The sequence below is a fragment of the Saccoglossus kowalevskii genome, chromosome 3 (genome assembly GCF_978046115.1).
Source record: "Saccoglossus kowalevskii chromosome 3, keSacKowa6.1, whole genome shotgun sequence".
Taxonomy (NCBI): domain Eukaryota; kingdom Metazoa; phylum Hemichordata; class Enteropneusta; family Harrimaniidae; genus Saccoglossus; species Saccoglossus kowalevskii.
In genome coordinates this window covers 21,049,108-21,067,241 of record NC_140643.1, presented here as the reverse complement: position 1 = coordinate 21,067,241, position 18,134 = coordinate 21,049,108, and positions in this window count along the sequence as shown.

The window sequence follows — 18,134 nt, the reverse complement described above, 5'->3', positions numbered from 1 at the left end:
GTATTGAATTTGATGATATAAGTTGTGTAATTTAACAATATGCAAATTAGGAACCAACATTTTATCTGTTGGTTCATTGTTTCACGCTGCTCGCGGGACCTTGGTAACATTCAGGCACTCGATCCTCGCCTGTCAATCAAGCGTTACTGATGGCATTGTGTCTAGCGCAAATCCTTTAACCGGTCATCAATAATTGTGCAGATGAATGCATTGGCCAGTATTAGCCTGAAATGACCTCGCATGACCTACTTGACCTGACACACAGCTGATTCGCTTTTAATCTTATTTATACCACCCTTTTATTGTTGTACATTTCAAAGTTGATTTTTTTACGTACCATAGCGATCAAGGCAGTGAAGACCCCCGCCATTCTAAATGCCATACACCCAAATATATCACATAACAGGGGCATATTCAAAATAAATTGTTCTTCCAGGGATTCAGAAGTATGTTTTATAATATCAAGTTTACTAACATAACTTTTTGTACGAATTATATTCAGGACAGCAATAAAGTTTGTATAATTTTTTGCATTTATTGTGAATTTTTATTGTTAGAATACGTAGAATAGAGTGTGGGTGACACAATAGGTATGTCCTTTAAATGGACAGACACTGCTGCCCTGGATAGATCACGTGATCAATGAGACCACACCAGTAGTAAGCAATCGTCAGGTACGTATTTTGGGTCTTTTATCATGCAATCTTATTTGAAATGTTCAACCACCAAGAGTTGGAATTTTGATCGATCAATCACCAACCGATGAACCCCTAGTATTTTAATTACTGAAAAGATTAATATAATCGACATTTTTATGATAAACATCTATATTAATAAGCCGGCTTTATGTCAACAGCCTGTCCAATATGGCACACACAAGGACATGTATTAGGAACAGCAGTCATGATTCGTATACGGATTTAATGGCACGGTGTCAGGTCAAATTAAAAGTGGCAATATACTGCACGTTATTTTATTTATTTATTTATTTATTTATTTATTTATTTATTTATTTATTTATTTATTTATTTATTTATTTATTTATTTATTTATTTATTTATTTATTCATTCATTCATTCATTCATTCATTCATTCATTCATTCATTCATTCATTCATTCATTCATTCATTCATTTATTTATTTATTTATTTATTTATTTATTTATTTATTTATTTATTTATTTATTTATTTATTTATTCAACAACACTTAAAAAACAAACAATATGCTTCAATGAAGTATGCAGTAACGCAAGTTGCATTGATGGTCAAACTCGCCTTCAACGAATCGGTTAACTGTTCTAAATTAATTATTGAAAAACTTTTAAGTAATTCTGCTATCACTGGCTATATTGCTCAGACATTCCTACTCTCCGCAATGCGACTAAATATAATGTTAAAGGGGATGTCAAGGCAAACAACAAAATGCTCCCAGATGAAGGAACTTCACAAATGTAGGAGAAGGCAATTTACAGTTTTTCTATATCACTGTTTACTCTCTAGATAGAATATTCAACTTTTGAACAGTATTATGTAGTCCGCCATCTTGATTATCCAGCAAAGCACTGTGGGTACAGTTTGACACAATCTGCTGACGAGAATTAGGCAGGATTGTCCGTATTGTTAACACCCGCTCCATTTTTTACTCACGTAAGATATTTCACATATCCTCGAAAACAGGGTACACCTTTCTATTTTATAACTTATGGTTAATGGCTTGCCATTAATTGTTCAATTTCACAAGTACATGGCACACATGATGTTATAATGTTACAATATGCAAAAAACATCACACAATGACGATACTTACAAATATTTGCAGAAAGAAATACATTTTCAAATAGTTGAGGATTAGTATGGTAACAAAGTGCATTTGATGTTCATTGCCAAATTAACAATTTTGGCATCATCGATACAAAGATTATACATATATAAGCAATAACATATATCCGCCATTGGCGAGAGAAAGCACATTGGATAATGTTATTGATAACACATGTATTCGAACCGTTTATGTAAGTCTGGACGAACAAAACAAGGCAAGATTCTAATTATCTTACAATTATGACAAGATTTCCCCTGGGAGAAGCCCAAAGGAACTTGTTTGGTAGATTATGCGTTATGCTTTGCCCCTTGTCCCCTGACATAATTTACCAAACGAGTTCATTATTTACCACATCTAGTATTGCCGATCCCCTTTGCTCCATGCTGTGACGTCATCGGGTAAACTATCCAGAAGGCAAATTCGAATTTGCCTTTTTACGACATTTTCGCTCAAGATTATAGACAATGATGTTTATGCTCAACGCTCACATAACATTTTTATCGAAACCCCAATGTCTCTAAACTATTGATGCGAGCCATATTCACAATCACTATTTTTAGATGCACTTCAATGCCCTGGTCATTTCGTCAGTTACAAGGACGACATTTGCCACTTGACCGACCAACAACAAAAAGGCAGTTGGTTGTAAATTGAAAATTAGTGCCACTTTACGCATCGTGTCTTACACACAAACAGATACTAGATTGAACCAAGTGAACGCTTTACTAAACATATTACTTACATTTCCACGCTGCCTAAAAGCGTGTATGTGACGCCTGATTAGAAGAGATAATGCGGATGTACAAATACTGCTTCTTTAGAATAAGATGAGAAACCTTGGAATTAATGTTAAATATGTTTGTGTTCTTGAGCAATAGCGCGGTATGCTTGCGTAATAAGACTTGTTTTCGTTTCCATATATCCCATTGTTTAGACCAAATGTTTATTACCACTTTTTTTTATTAATATTTAAATTGTAAACCGCCACACCTGTATTGGTATCGTTTTACGCCACACTCATATGCAGAATTTAGATTTAAAAAAATGGAGATTAAATTAACATAGAAAATATGTATCATATTTTTATTTATGCTTTATTCGTACACAATACACTTACAGAAGAAGAATAGATTACACCTTTCTGCTTCCTGTATAATGAACAGTATTTATAACAATATTATACATATCATATTAGGCATGTTAACGGTGAATGAGTGTTTGGTTTGTCAGTCGACAAGAACGCAAACATCACGTGCAGTTTATTCCACGGAAAACGTGTTTTTGAAAGGTAGATCATGTGCTCCAAGTCCCCCGAATAGCTGTACAAGCCGGTCAGTTAATACACTTTGAAATATATCTTTAAAGAAAGTGTGTAAAGAACCATTTTATTCTACAATAATTAGAAATCCACATTATCTTCGCGGAAACAAATTTTGTATTTCGGACGGACGACTCCAATATAATAATAAGTGTCCATACTTTAAATGTTTCTCTAACATAATAAAGTGATATAAAGTGATAATAAAGTGGGAATAGCAGATTTAGTCTCAAACTCAAAATTAATTTCACGCCTTTCGGGTTTTTGAATGCTCGGTGATGAATACTCTGTTATATCCAACACTGACCATACCCATACAACATGCATCCACATTGCACTCATATAGATTTTCACAGTTTCACAGATGGGTTGTTACACCATTTCGTTCCAGACAGTAGACTCATTCTACATAGCACACATGCTACTACATAAAAAAAACACGTTTTGTAGGATATGTACTGTCACTGATAAATGTAATTCCATTGTACCATTTATAAAAAGGCGTCCAGCAGAGAGTTTTACTTTGAATACTCCCCTTAAACTATGGTATTTCATACGTTGACCTGAATCGACTTTCCTGAATCGACATACTTCGTTGAAAACACGCAGTTCAGTATATTCTGAATGACGCAACAAGCGCTTTTTGTGGTTACCAAAGTAGAAGATCGCAGTGTCTTTGTATTATTCATAAAAGATAATTTACCTGGCATTCTTCCGATCTTTGAGAGCCGAGTTTGTCTTTTACATCATTTGAATACATGCAGCTTTTCAAAGACAAATTGTTTGTACGCAGAATGTGAACGAATAACGGTGGTTATGGCTTGGGAATACGTGGCAGTGTTTACTGAGTGTCATGTATGTCAGATACACCATTAGTTACACGATTATATTTACTATAATTTCTTAACATTATGTTGTATTTGTATTAGGACTAGCTTTCTAACGCATATATTTATCGGGAGTGTACACCAAAGACCCCGAAGCGTGGAGATGCTGTGAAATTCACAGCAGTATTTGCATGAAATGAACAGTGTACACAATAATATGACTCCCTAGTGTAAGAAGAACAGAAAGTAGAATCTACTAAGCAAAATTAAAGAAAACTGAATACATTTTTTTTTTATGTGTAAATATGGCCTATATAAAACTTTCCTGATAGATCGTCATCGAACATGTCATTCATATACACCCTGAATGTGTCCTTGACATTACAAACGCCGAGATGAATAACATAAACAGTACATGTTAATGCTAGTATGAGTTGTTGTGTGAGATTCTGACATTTAGAATTATATGCTATTCATATGCTATAACCACGCCACTAGTTTTGTCACTATAGAAAACGTTCATGTGTATAAATTTACAGTACTCATTGTCGTGTATGGCAAATACTTTACTGCAGAATTGAATGCGTCGTTGTTGTTGGTACAAACAAAAGTCATAATACACGTCAATTTTGTTTTGACTTTTTGTATTTGAGTCCAACAATACATATCATCGACCGATTACATCCAAACTTTGTATTTATATCGCTCATATTGATGCACGACATTTATGTTGATAAAAATACTGGTGGCCACGTTTGTGTCATTTCCATGTTCACAGCAAAGACTAAGATATAATGGTATACCCATGCTTATTGATATGTTTTTGTTTGAATTTTTATGACACTGGGTACTGGGTCTAATTTCATTAAAACTTGGGTTTCACATCACTTATGCACTGATGCAGTTTGTTTCATAATTTAGTTGAAATTTGGTACAACGGCAAGAAATAACGGGTTGCATGTAATGGTACTTTTTACAAACCATGATGTTTTCATGAGCAGTTCAAAGCTAAGCTAAATTTAAATTAGCCAGTGACACTACTTTTTTCGAACATGATTTCTTACTTTTAAGTTCGAATGTATATTGTAGCTCATAAAATATCGATTTGAAAAACACATACTGTGTAATTTTCATTGACTTGTTAATAGTGTGTTTTGTTTTGCAGGTGTTTCACAAACAATTGTACGGACGAGTTAATATATTCGTCTTAAAATAGACTCAAGACACTATTCACACTAATAATGTCATTTACACTACACTTAGTTTAAATTGGAAACATTACATAGTTTTTTACTGTAATAATGTTCATTCGCTCACAAACTGTCAATTCTTAGACTAATGGAAGATAAGTAATACTCAAGGGCAACTTGTTGAACTTCAGGAAGGCTTCAACTGTATCCAGCGTTATGTTCCGACATGGACAGATTCCATTCCGTCGGCTTCACACAGTAGAACGTCACCTCATGGATGGCTTCAACCTTGTCCCTCGTTGTATTTCAGGCAACTTTGTTTCATATTTTCACATTTTTGTAAACATTCAAACATTCAAATCCACTCACTGGGATTCGTGATATCCGTGGTAATACACGAGACTCATTTTTAAAAAAAAAACAGCTCTATGTTCAGAGTAACAAAAGTTAACGTGTACATATTGAAAAAATATATATATAGTTTTCATAAAAAATAATATCCACGCTGAATAAATAAATAAATAAATAAATAAATAAATAAATAAATAAATAAATAAATAAATAAATAAATAAATAAATAAATAAATAAATAACGAGCATGTCTAACTTATAACGAGTATATGCACAATAAATATACACAACTTCCGGTATAACTGGCACTATAATATCCATACTTATAAGGATTATAAGTTTAATTACCCGCTTGATGCATTATCTTAGTTGACATTATTTCATAATCAATAACATTAGTAACTCAAAACCACAGAGTTGGTAGATCGTTGCAAACCACCTTACTACAATATTGGTAATTTTCAAATTAAGTTTCATCATGCTTACTGAGAAAAACAACTGACTGGGACTCATCACGCTCTCCGGTACCACTACATTGCATCACAATAGGACATACCACTAAATAATAACTTGCACTCCACTTCAACTTCACACTGGCATTCCATTCATTCATATGCAAACACACACACATTGACTGGAAATGTCAAAAACACATTATGGCTCTGGCTATTTTATTTTAAAAAGATTTTAAATGAATAATTATACGTGCCAAATCTTGTAACAGGGTTTTTGTCACATAATTAAGCCTAAATAAGTGTTCATTCGTCCTAGCTTATATCAATGTCTGAGGTCCCAAACGACAAGAAACGCATGTACGTTCATAGATGAACGCACCCACCTATAAAGAGTGAAAATGGTAAGTCTGAAACTTCGCTGCCAACAGAAACAGAGATAATACCAGTGTTAAAACATAAACACACACGTGTACTTTTAATAGCGTTTTGATATGTTCCACTTGTACTTAACATGTGTGGCCATCACTGTCGAAATGTATCTAGTAATATGCTATACCGTGACCCAGATCCCACATCCATGTCACGGCAATAGGTTTGATGAACCTCCGGTTATTACCGCAGTTTAGTATCTTATTTCCTTTAGCCACATTGTCGAGTTTTTTCACTTGACTGGCCAACACAAGAAGTCGTTTAGTTGTAAATCGTAAACAACTCGTATATAAAACCTGATCTTTCCTTAATTCCGTCTATTTCCTATGTGGAAATTGTCTAAGAGGAAGAGCGGCGTCAATTGATCTGGAAAAATACTGTCATATAAAGGTTCAATGGGTTCTACTACGAGCAACAGTACAATAGCCATGTTTGGAATACGATGGCTGTTTGGCGGCTATGTGGACAAGAATGTCAGTTTCACCATGCCCACAACCATGTTGCTTTCGTACACGAAAGGGGGTGGTGTGGGAATAATTTACAACACCAGATTTAGTTAGCCATCAAATATTGTTGATTTTGTATTGCAGTCGTTCAGGGCCCTAGAAAATTTATAAATTATTCGTCAAGTATGAAAAACATTGTTTTAATTCATATACACACGTGGAGCTAGGCTGTATAATTTATAATGACTGACTGACATGTTTACATACGATTACATTGCAACTTATCTTTAAGGGACAAATTATATGAATATATATATTATGTCTCTTAGACGAACGGTCTCATGAACTACTAGTCACAATATCGACCCCTCCACTCAATCGCGGCACGCTCTTTGTTACTTAACAGTCAGAGACTCTGTTCTACACATTAAATCAGTAATTGTTGATAGTCGTGTTTGAATTCTCATGCATGAACTGGTATTCGTGCATGTTGAAGTATTCGTTGTACAGGTGGATAATTATCAATTCGTCTTTTATGATTTATTATGATTATAATATCGAGATATATTAATCATTTTGCAGCCGCTGTTGACCCACATTTCAAAAGATATATGTATCTCTATTTCACCGGAGTTGTACATAATGTTTTCAAAATGTCATTTTCAGGTTCGATCATCTTCCATACATCGTTATTTCATATTACTACATAGGGTTATTTTAAAACATACGTGCCAGCTTAGAGATCCGTAACAATGTTCAGTTGCGATTAGAAGAGTGTGTTGTACAACATCAACCAAATCATTAACAAATCTCTATTTTGCTTACAAAAATAGAATTTACAGCGTGTGTGTGAACAAAAAACAGTTGATAGTTAGGAAAAGAAGCGTATTAGGTATAATATGCAATCGACTCTAGAGTTATTCACTATTTATCTCATTCAAGGCTTTACACACCATTTACAATAATCAGATGGGGGTAATTGTATTAGTACTTGTCGTGAATGACAGGGTAAACAATTACCCCTTCAGGTAAGAGTGTCTTGTAAAGAATCTATATCTAGCACGCGTCTTTGTGCCTATGTATTCATGCCAAGGTCGTGTAAACGAGACAATCGTGTAAGGCCATGTAAGCAACCAATACAAGCTATGACATCTCTGAGAAAGAATCCCAAACTTTATATTATTATTTTATATTATGTGCGCTTTTTGTTTTTGACAACGAGTGACATGTCTTTAGTTTGGAATAATTAATATTCCTCTAATATTAGTAATTTATTTTTCAGTCAATATCATAATTAATATTTTGGATTTTTGGTGAAGTTCCCAGTCTAGTAAAGACACGTTCCTGTGCGTGGTTAGGAGTATAAGCAATATTATCAGTAACATTATCAGTTATGTATGAAATATCGTGGAATACTATGTTATAACACTCGATCTTTAGCTGTAACGAAAATAAGATTAGTTATTGGATTCCAATGTTGAACGGCACCAAATGCTTTGTCTTTAAAATACTTTTGGGTGTTCAAAAGTTTACATTTGTCGGCGTTTACGATCGCATATTGAGATGTATATTAGAAAAGATAACCTGAGTTCGGTCTGTGTCGACGTCATGACATTGGTTAAAATATGAATGATGTTGGAAATGTAAAATACTATTATAATATTATTTGTTTACGTATTCGCGATATCGATATTGATGCTTTGAGAAATAAATATTAAATTACGCATCTCATAACAACCCTGGGATACTCTCCGAGAGGCATCACCGCTGTAATGAAATTAAATCATGTGTATATGTATTTTTTACACATTGATATCCTGAACAAGTCATTGTCAATGACATAGTCCCCGTCATGTTTATAGTGACTTTGTCAAACAATGAAAAGCATAGTCAGATTATGTTTAAATATTGGGATAGTATTTAGCATATTAACTACAAATGTGCATGAAACAGGTATAAAGACTAAGTTTGAATGAAATTGATTAAGCCATGCCCCAGAAATTATTAATGACATGTCCAAATGTTGATTTGGGGACAATTATTGGCTGTCAGTTGAAGGTCAACAAAATAAAACAAAGCGATATTAACATGTATCATGACTTGTGATGTACCAACTCTGAAAAACAACAACATTCAACCCATTATATCTTGCCTTTATACCAAATTTAAACCCAATCTGTAAAATCATCTCTATAAAATGGGCAGAACACTCATAAAAAAACAAAATGGCCACCAGTCGGCTATTTTGAATTGAATCACGAAAAAAAAAGAAATGAATCAGGAACCCACTATGACTGATGTCAATACCAAGTTCGAATGAAATCGGTGAAGACATGTCCAAGAAACGGTTGATGGCATGTTTGAATTTTGTGATTCTATTAGTTTTTACGAAAATGGCCGCCATTCTGCTAAATTTCAGTGGAGCGAAAAATAACTGAAAACAACATTTAACCCATTATATCTTGCCTTTATTCAAAATTTAACCCAAATCTGTACAATTAGCTCTGTAAAATATGCAGAACGCTCGTAAAAAAACAAAATGGCCACCAGTCCGCCATTTTTAATCGAATCACGAAAAAATGACGTGCATCAGTAACCCACCATGACTGACCCACCATGAATGCCAAGTTTGAATGAAATCGGTCAAGGCATGTCCAAGAAACGGTTGATGACTCATCCATATGTTGATTTTTAGTGTTTTTTGGGACAAAAATGGCCACCAGTCGGTCAAAGGTCAACCAAATCAAAAATAAATATCGCCCATTATGACTTGTCTTTGTACCAGCTTTGAAGAAAATCTGCTCAGGCATCTCTGAGAAATGACGACGGACGGACGGACGGACGGACGGAACCCAAAACATAAGACCCCGTTTCGGACTACGTCCGACGGGGACGAACGAAACCTTGCAATATCGTACTATTCCTGTTGGCTCAGTTCTGTTCCACTATTATATAAACTGATATCTTGCTGGGCTGGGCGGAAACCCCCACATTGCATGTATATATCTTCAGCTGCGATTGCCTGATATATGAAATAAAGGTGAATAATGTGTACCTCATTTTTTATTTTTGTTTGGTACTCAACCCACATTCTCTTTAAGTGTTGTTAAACCACATTACTTTTCAACCATGTATTATTTTTTTTGAACTGTTTCTGTTTTACACCAGTGGTGCGGCATCTCGGCGTAGAGGGCACACTGTAAAACAGAGATTCACTCCCAAAACAGACCAAAATAAGAAATTATTTGCATCTCTGCCCGTCCTTTGCATGGGTTAAACTCAAACATTAACAAAATGCCCCTTTCAATAGTGACAGAAAACTAAAATTGAGTCTTCAAATTAAAAACATTCAAACTATATTTATTGAATTTTTATTACTATAACTTAAATATACAGCATTGTTACATCACATTTTGCAACATAATACTATGATACATACATTGTTACATCATATTGATACATGAATATACATGTAGTTAAGCGTAGTTTCATGTATATATATATTATTATATTAAATGATACGTGTATATGTTTGCATGTCATCTGTCGGGCACTTCACGGACGTTTTTCTAGTCCTCATTCGCCCTCACAGTACAAATTAAAAAAACAACGAATGAGTGTAATGACCAACGCTAATGGCGCCCTTGCAAAAAACAAAAAACAAACTTACGCTTCAGTGATAATAGGTTTACATATCTTTTAGGTATTTTGCGAGTAGTAACTAGCGAGTAATATTAGTTTTTATGGAAGATAGCAAGCAAACAAATTTAACTATTCTGAATATTGTTCAATTCCAGGATGTAAACTCGTTCGTACAATTAAATAAATACATCTCTAGTATATTAGGTCCATTTTATATGATATTTCAATCGTGTGCATGCGACGCAAAACGTAATATATTGCCAAATATTTAGATTTTAATTATTTCCAAGAGATAGTAAATTTAGTATTTTTTGGCAATTTTTTTTATTCATTATCAGTATCAGTGTGTTTAAATTTTCGCGAATTAACATTATGGCATTTACGTCTGTCAAATAACGGCCAAATAAATACGTGGAATCATTAATTACTAAGGACCTGGCGTAGAATTGGAAATTACTCCAAATAAACAAATGTCCAAATCGGGAACAGGAAAATAGTATAATTGGTTATTGACGAAATAGTAGGGCGCCACCAAACGGCCAGGCTTAGCAAGTGCGTCGTGTTTCTCTCATGAAGTTGACGCTGATTGTGCACAAAAGAAGCCGCTCATCCCGCCATTGGATGGCGGTACATCGTATACAAAATGATTGATTGTCCAACTGTGGGCGTGCCTTTATTCATGTGCTAAATGTGCAACACCAAAGTCCCGCCATTTATTTTTCATAGTTGTTCGACCATAGTCGTCTGCACCAGTATCGCGAGTTTGGTTTACTATGTTGGTCGCTCGACACCATATTCACCGCCTCCCTCTCGGTACCGACGCCCAACTCGGCGTCCTGGGGAGGAAATCTACTTACCACGCTACGCCACCTCGATACCTCTCCTTTTCGGAAACATACTTTCCAATACGAGACTGATTTCTCTATAAGTTCGGTCATTTAAAATCATATTATTAAATAAATGGTCGGCTTTCATTGCTGCTCCAAATCATTCAGAAAATGGCAGCGCAAAAACCGCGCAAACACCAGTTAATTCCGTTACCCAATGACTGAAGCAATTTCACATCAGACACGCCCCAAAACAGATGACGAGATTTTACAGGATCGGCCAATGCGCATGCGTATAATAGCTGGTACTAATATCCTAATTTTCTAATTTCCTAATAACTTATTTTGCACTCGTACAATGCAAATTACATATTTGATTAGGTTGGTTGGCCATCAAGTACCATCCTATGACACCCAATTCATATATCACCAATACCATAGTACAGAGTTATGTTAACAGCGAGTCAAAAATAAGACTAATATACTAAATGTTCATTTAATTAATTGTAAGGATGCGAATAGACCTAGCTCGAGCCATTCCATTAGAGCGCGTCCGTTCCATTAGAGAGCGTTCCATTAGAGAGCGGTCACGTGACGTGTGATCACCTGACAAGTGCTGGATACACGCTCTAACGGAAAATATCGTTATGTTTAGAGAATTTACGAACCGTTACGAAAGAGTTTGCTCGTTCGAAGACCGTTTTTGTAAAAGCGACAGCCTTGGTCGATACACTGTTCATTTACACAATCTTTCCTGGCACCATACGCACTCACACTGTTAGCGGCGGAGTGAAACGCGCCCATGTCATGCCATTAACCGATTACTGACGTCTATGTATTTCATGTCTTTGGCATGAAAGCTATAAAATATTTAAAATACAATGCCTTGCTATCGTTTGAACATTTCAAATATTTAACTAGTCTAGCGTTTTTTTTTCATTCCATTGGAGACGAGTCGCTCTTCATTTCATTACAGGACGGTATGACCCAAACCACCCTCTAACGTCGCTCTATTTACTTGAATTGATATAGGAGCTATTAAATATATTTAATACAATATATTCAAACAGTTTTGAACATTTTAATTATTTAATTGGCCAAGCGATCGTGTCATTCCATTACAGACGAGTCGCTCTTCATTCCATTACAGGACGGTATGACCAAAACCACCCTCTAACGTAGCTGTATTTACTTGAATTGACATGGGAACTATTAAATACAATTAGTAAAATATATTCAAACAGTTTTGAACATTTCAATTATTTAATTGGCCAAGCGATCGTATCATTCCATTACAGACAAGTCGCTCTTCATTCCATTACAGGACGGTTTGACCCAAACCACCCTTTAACCTCGCTCTATTTACTCGATTTGATATGGGAGCAATTAAATATATTTAATACAATATATTCAAACAGTTTTCAACATTTCAGTTATTTAATTGGCCAAGCGATCGTGTCATTCCATTACAGACGAGTCGCTCTTCATTCCATTACAGGACGGTTTGACTCAAACCACTCTTTAACCTCGCTCTATATACTCGATTTGATATGGGAGCAATTAAATATATTTAATACAATATATTCAAACAGTTTTGAACATTTCAATTATTTAATTGGCCAAGCGATCGTGTCATTCCATTACAGACGAGTCGCTCTTCATTCCATTACAGGACGGTATGACCAAAACCACCCTCTAACGTAGCTGTATTTACTTGAATTGACATGGGAACTATTAAATACAATTAGTAAAATATATTCAAACAGTTTTGAACATTTCAATTATTTAATTGGCCAAGCGATCGTATCATTCCATTACAGACGAGTCGCTCTTCATTCCATTACAGGACGGTTTGACCCAAACCACCCTTTAACCTCGCTCTATTTACTCGATTTGATATGGGAGCAATTAAATATATTTAATACAATATATTCAAACAGTTTTCAACATTTCAGTTATTTAATTGGCCAAGCGATCGTGTCATTCCATTACAGACGAGTCGCTCTTCATTCCATTACAGGACGGTTTGACTCAAACCACTCTTTAACCTCGCTCTATATACTCGATTTGATATGGGAGCAATTAAATATATTTAATACAATATATTCAAACAGTTTTGAACATTTCAATTATTTAATTGGCCAAGCGATCGTGTCATTCCATTACAGACGAGTCGCTCTTCATTCCATTACAGGACGGTATGACCAAAACCACCCTCTAACGTAGCTGTATTTACTTGAATTGACATGGGAACTATTAAATACAATTAGTAAAATATATTCAAACAGTTTTGAACATTTCAATTATTTAATTGGCCAAGCGATCGTATCATTCCATTACAGACGAGTCGCTCTTCATTTCATTACAGGACGGTATGACCCAAACCACCCTCTAACGTCGCTCTATTTACTTGAATTGATATAGGAGCTATTAAATATATTTAATACAATATATTCAAACAGTTTTGAACATTTTAATTATTTAATTGGCCAAGCGATCGTGTCATTCCATTACAGACGAGTCGCTCTTCATTCCATTACAGGACGGTATGACCAAAACCACCCTCTAACGTAGCTGTATTTACTTGAATTGACATGGGAACTATTAAATACAATTAGTAAAATATATTCAAACAGTTTTGAACATTTCAATTATTTAATTGGCCAAGCGATCGTATCATTCCATTACAGACGAGTCGCTCTTCATTCCATTACAGGACGGTTTGACCCAAACCACCCTTTAACCTCGCTCTATTTACTCGATTTGATATGGGAGCAATTAAATATATTTAATACAATATATTCAAACAGTTTTCAACATTTCAGTTATTTAATTGGCCAAGCGATCGTGTCATTCCATTACAGACGAGTCGCTCTTCATTCCATTACAGGACGGTTTGACTCAAACCACTCTTTAACCTCGCTCTATTTACTCGATTTGATATGGGAGCAATTAAATATATTTAATACAATATATTCAAACAGTTTTGAACATTTCAATTATTTAATTGGCCAAGCGATCGTGTCATTCCATTACAGACGAGTCGCTCTTCATTCCATTACAGGACGGTATGACCAAAACCACCCTCTAACGTCGCTCTATTTACTTGAATTGATATGGGAGCTATTAAATATATTTAATACAATATATTCAAACAGTTTTGAACATTTCAATTATTTAATTGGCCAAGCGATCGTGTCATTCCATTACAGACGAGTCGCTCTTCATTCCATTACAGGACGGTATGACCAAAACCACCCTCTAACGTAGCTGTATTTACTTGAATTGACATGGGAACTATTAAATACAATTAGTAAAATATATTCAAACAGTTTTGAACATTTCAATTATTTAATTGGCCAAGCGATCGTATCATTCCATTACAGACGAGTCGCTCTTCATTCCATTACAGGACGGTTTGACCCAAACCACCCTTTAACCTCGCTCTATTTACTCGATTTGATATGGGAGCAATTAAATATATTTAATACAATATATTCAAACAGTTTTCAACATTTCAGTTATTTAATTGGCCAAGCGATCGTGTCATTCCATTACAGACGAGTCGCTCTTCATTCCATTACAGGACGGTTTGACTCAAACCACTCTTTAACCTCGCTCTATATACTCGATTTGATATGGGAGCAATTAAATATATTTAATACAATATATTCAAACAGTTTTGAACATTTCAATTATTTAATTGGCCAAGCGATCGTGTCATTCCATTACAGACGAGTCGCTCTTCATTCCATTACAGGACGGTATGACCAAAACCACCCTCTAACGTAGCTGTATTTACTTGAATTGACATGGGAACTATTAAATACAATTAGTAAAATATATTCAAACAGTTTTGAACATTTCAATTATTTAATTGGCCAAGCGATCGTATCATTCCATTACAGACGAGTCGCTCTTCATTTCATTACAGGACGGTATGACCCAAACCACCCTCTAACGTCGCTCTATTTACTTGAATTGATATAGGAGCTATTAAATATATTTAATACAATATATTCAAACAGTTTTGAACATTTTAATTATTTAATTGGCCAAGCGATCGTGTCATTCCATTACAGACGAGTCGCTCTTCATTCCATTACAGGACGGTATGACCAAAACCACCCTCTAACGTAGCTGTATTTACTTGAATTGACATGGGAACTATTAAATACAATTAGTAAAATATATTCAAACAGTTTTGAACATTTCAATTATTTAATTGGCCAAGCGATCGTATCATTCCATTACAGACGAGTCGCTCTTCATTCCATTACAGGACGGTTTGACCCAAACCACCCTTTAACCTCGCTCTATTTACTCGATTTGATATGGGAGCAATTAAATATATTTAATACAATATATTCAAACAGTTTTCAACATTTCAGTTATTTAATTGGCCAAGCGATCGTGTCATTCCATTACAGACGAGTCGCTCTTCATTCCATTACAGGACGGTTTGACTCAAACCACTCTTTAACCTCGCTCTATTTACTCGATTTGATATGGGAGCAATTAAATATATTTAATACAATATATTCAAACAGTTTTGAACATTTCAATTATTTAATTGGCCAAGCGATCGTGTCATTCCATTACAGACGAGTCGCTCTTCATTCCATTACAGGACGGTATGACCAAAACCACCCTCTAACGTCGCTCTATTTACTTGAATTGACATGGGAGCTATTAAATATAATTAATACAATATATTCAAACAGTTTTGAATGTTTCAATTATTTAATTGGCCAAGTGATCTTGTCATTCCATTATAGACAAGTCTCTCCTCATTATTTAGAGCCCACTATGGCAGAAACCACTCTCTACGTCACTGTATTTATTTTATTTTACATAGGAGATGAAGAATATATGTAGTAAATTTCAATTATTTATTCGCCAAACGATTTTCATTGTTTGAAGTACGCACAAAGGCTATTGCTGATTCAGTTGCTATTCAGTTGCTAACTGAATGAATGATGTCTAAACATCATATACATAAAACTATTTCCTGATTATAGCGACGTTAAATCCATCTCATTAGGCGTTGAATTACGTCATCTTCGGTGGTCGTCTAATTTATTCAATGACATATATCGCCCGGCAGGCAAATGGTTTTTTGAGCTGGACCTGTATTTGGAGTCAATACAAAATATTTTGATGCATTTTGTTTCCTGGGACGATAGACGTGATGAATCGGTATGGTGGCATGACATCATCCTTGGGTATTTTTTTCTAATTTTGCATAAATCCGAAATGGTCATCACGATACCATAACACGGCATATCAACACCTCCAATTAATATTTGTTCGTGATTTAAAAAGCAACATTCTTGTTAAAAGGTACTAGAATGTCTCTTGAGCGAATCATGTGATCATTTTAACATTCCTTATTTGCATAACTCCAAGATAACCGCCTTAGTACTATACTATTAATTTCTCCATTAGAATTGTGTTTAGTTCAAAAATTAGTCTAGTATTTGTCAGATAAGAGAAGAATCTGTATCATTGGTATGTTTAATTCCTGCGTGATTTTTATAATTTGAATGGCTATAATATACGCATATAATAACATTAAAGTGCTTGTGAAATGCCTGCTATTTTTTGGCCAAAATCATTTATTGGTGCATCAATATCAGTATTTTTTACGTTATTAAGTATAATATAAATTTCAAAGTGAAAAAATTGGTTTCAAATGTAGGTTTAAAATGTTATTTTAATGTATTTTAAAACGAGGCTCTTCATTAACTCCTCATTTGCATACTAGTACTCAAATATCCTTTTTGACATATGAATGATAACTTGCTGGTCAGCGTACATTGCCATTAATCTATGTAAGACGCATTTCTTATTCAATTTTCTTGTCTTTGACTGAATTGCTACTCAGGTATTTGTTTCTCGAGGATGAGTGGACCATATAGACCACATATTATCGTTATAAGTTTATCGTACAGGGTTGAGTTAGATACAAAATATATCCTTTCTGACGCGCCTGGTCGCCGCGATCAACCGTGTACTGTACAATCACAGTCAATTGCATTGTGGTCGATGAAGTCGATTGAAGTGTCGACTACTATTGCCGTACAACTCTCAACGGTCGCCATGTCTATGTCGACTTGAGTTATCGCGATTGTCATAATTACGACATCACATTAAAGAATACGTGGACGCAAAATATTGACAGTCCACTTATTACGCAGATCAAATTGCAAGAAAAGATCACAGAAGTGTGAAATCAACACCAATCACAAAACAATTCAGAAAATTTTAGACAGCATAATTAAAAACAATTGCGTGTGAATTCTGCGTGATTTACTGTTGACGCACCGGTTTTCGCGTCACGTCATTGCTACCTCTTACATAACACGAACTATATTAGTCTGGAAGCTACTTCTCAAAAGCCTTCTAAAAACGGTTTTAACTGTACCCCACGTCAAACATTGTGGAAACAGACTTTTCTTACGCAAAATGATCTGACATTTTCAAAAATGCCTGTTTCCAGGGCGGAAAATGTCCTAAAAATGGTGAAAATTGACATGTTGTTATGGCAACCTGAAAATATTATGAAATCCTTAAAAGATCTATATTTTCAATACATATCAAGATATAGAAGTAAAGTTGGTACCAAAATGTAGATCGTGGATTGGCCCAATTATTTATGACATCATATATGCTAATTAGCTCATTTGCAACAACACTGTCTTTTTAAAGAAAATTATATATATTGCGTGATTGGTTTTTCAGGAAGATACAGTCTTCACAACACTATTTGCCCAATTATTTATGACATCATCTAAGCTAATTTGCATATTAGCTAATTTGCATAT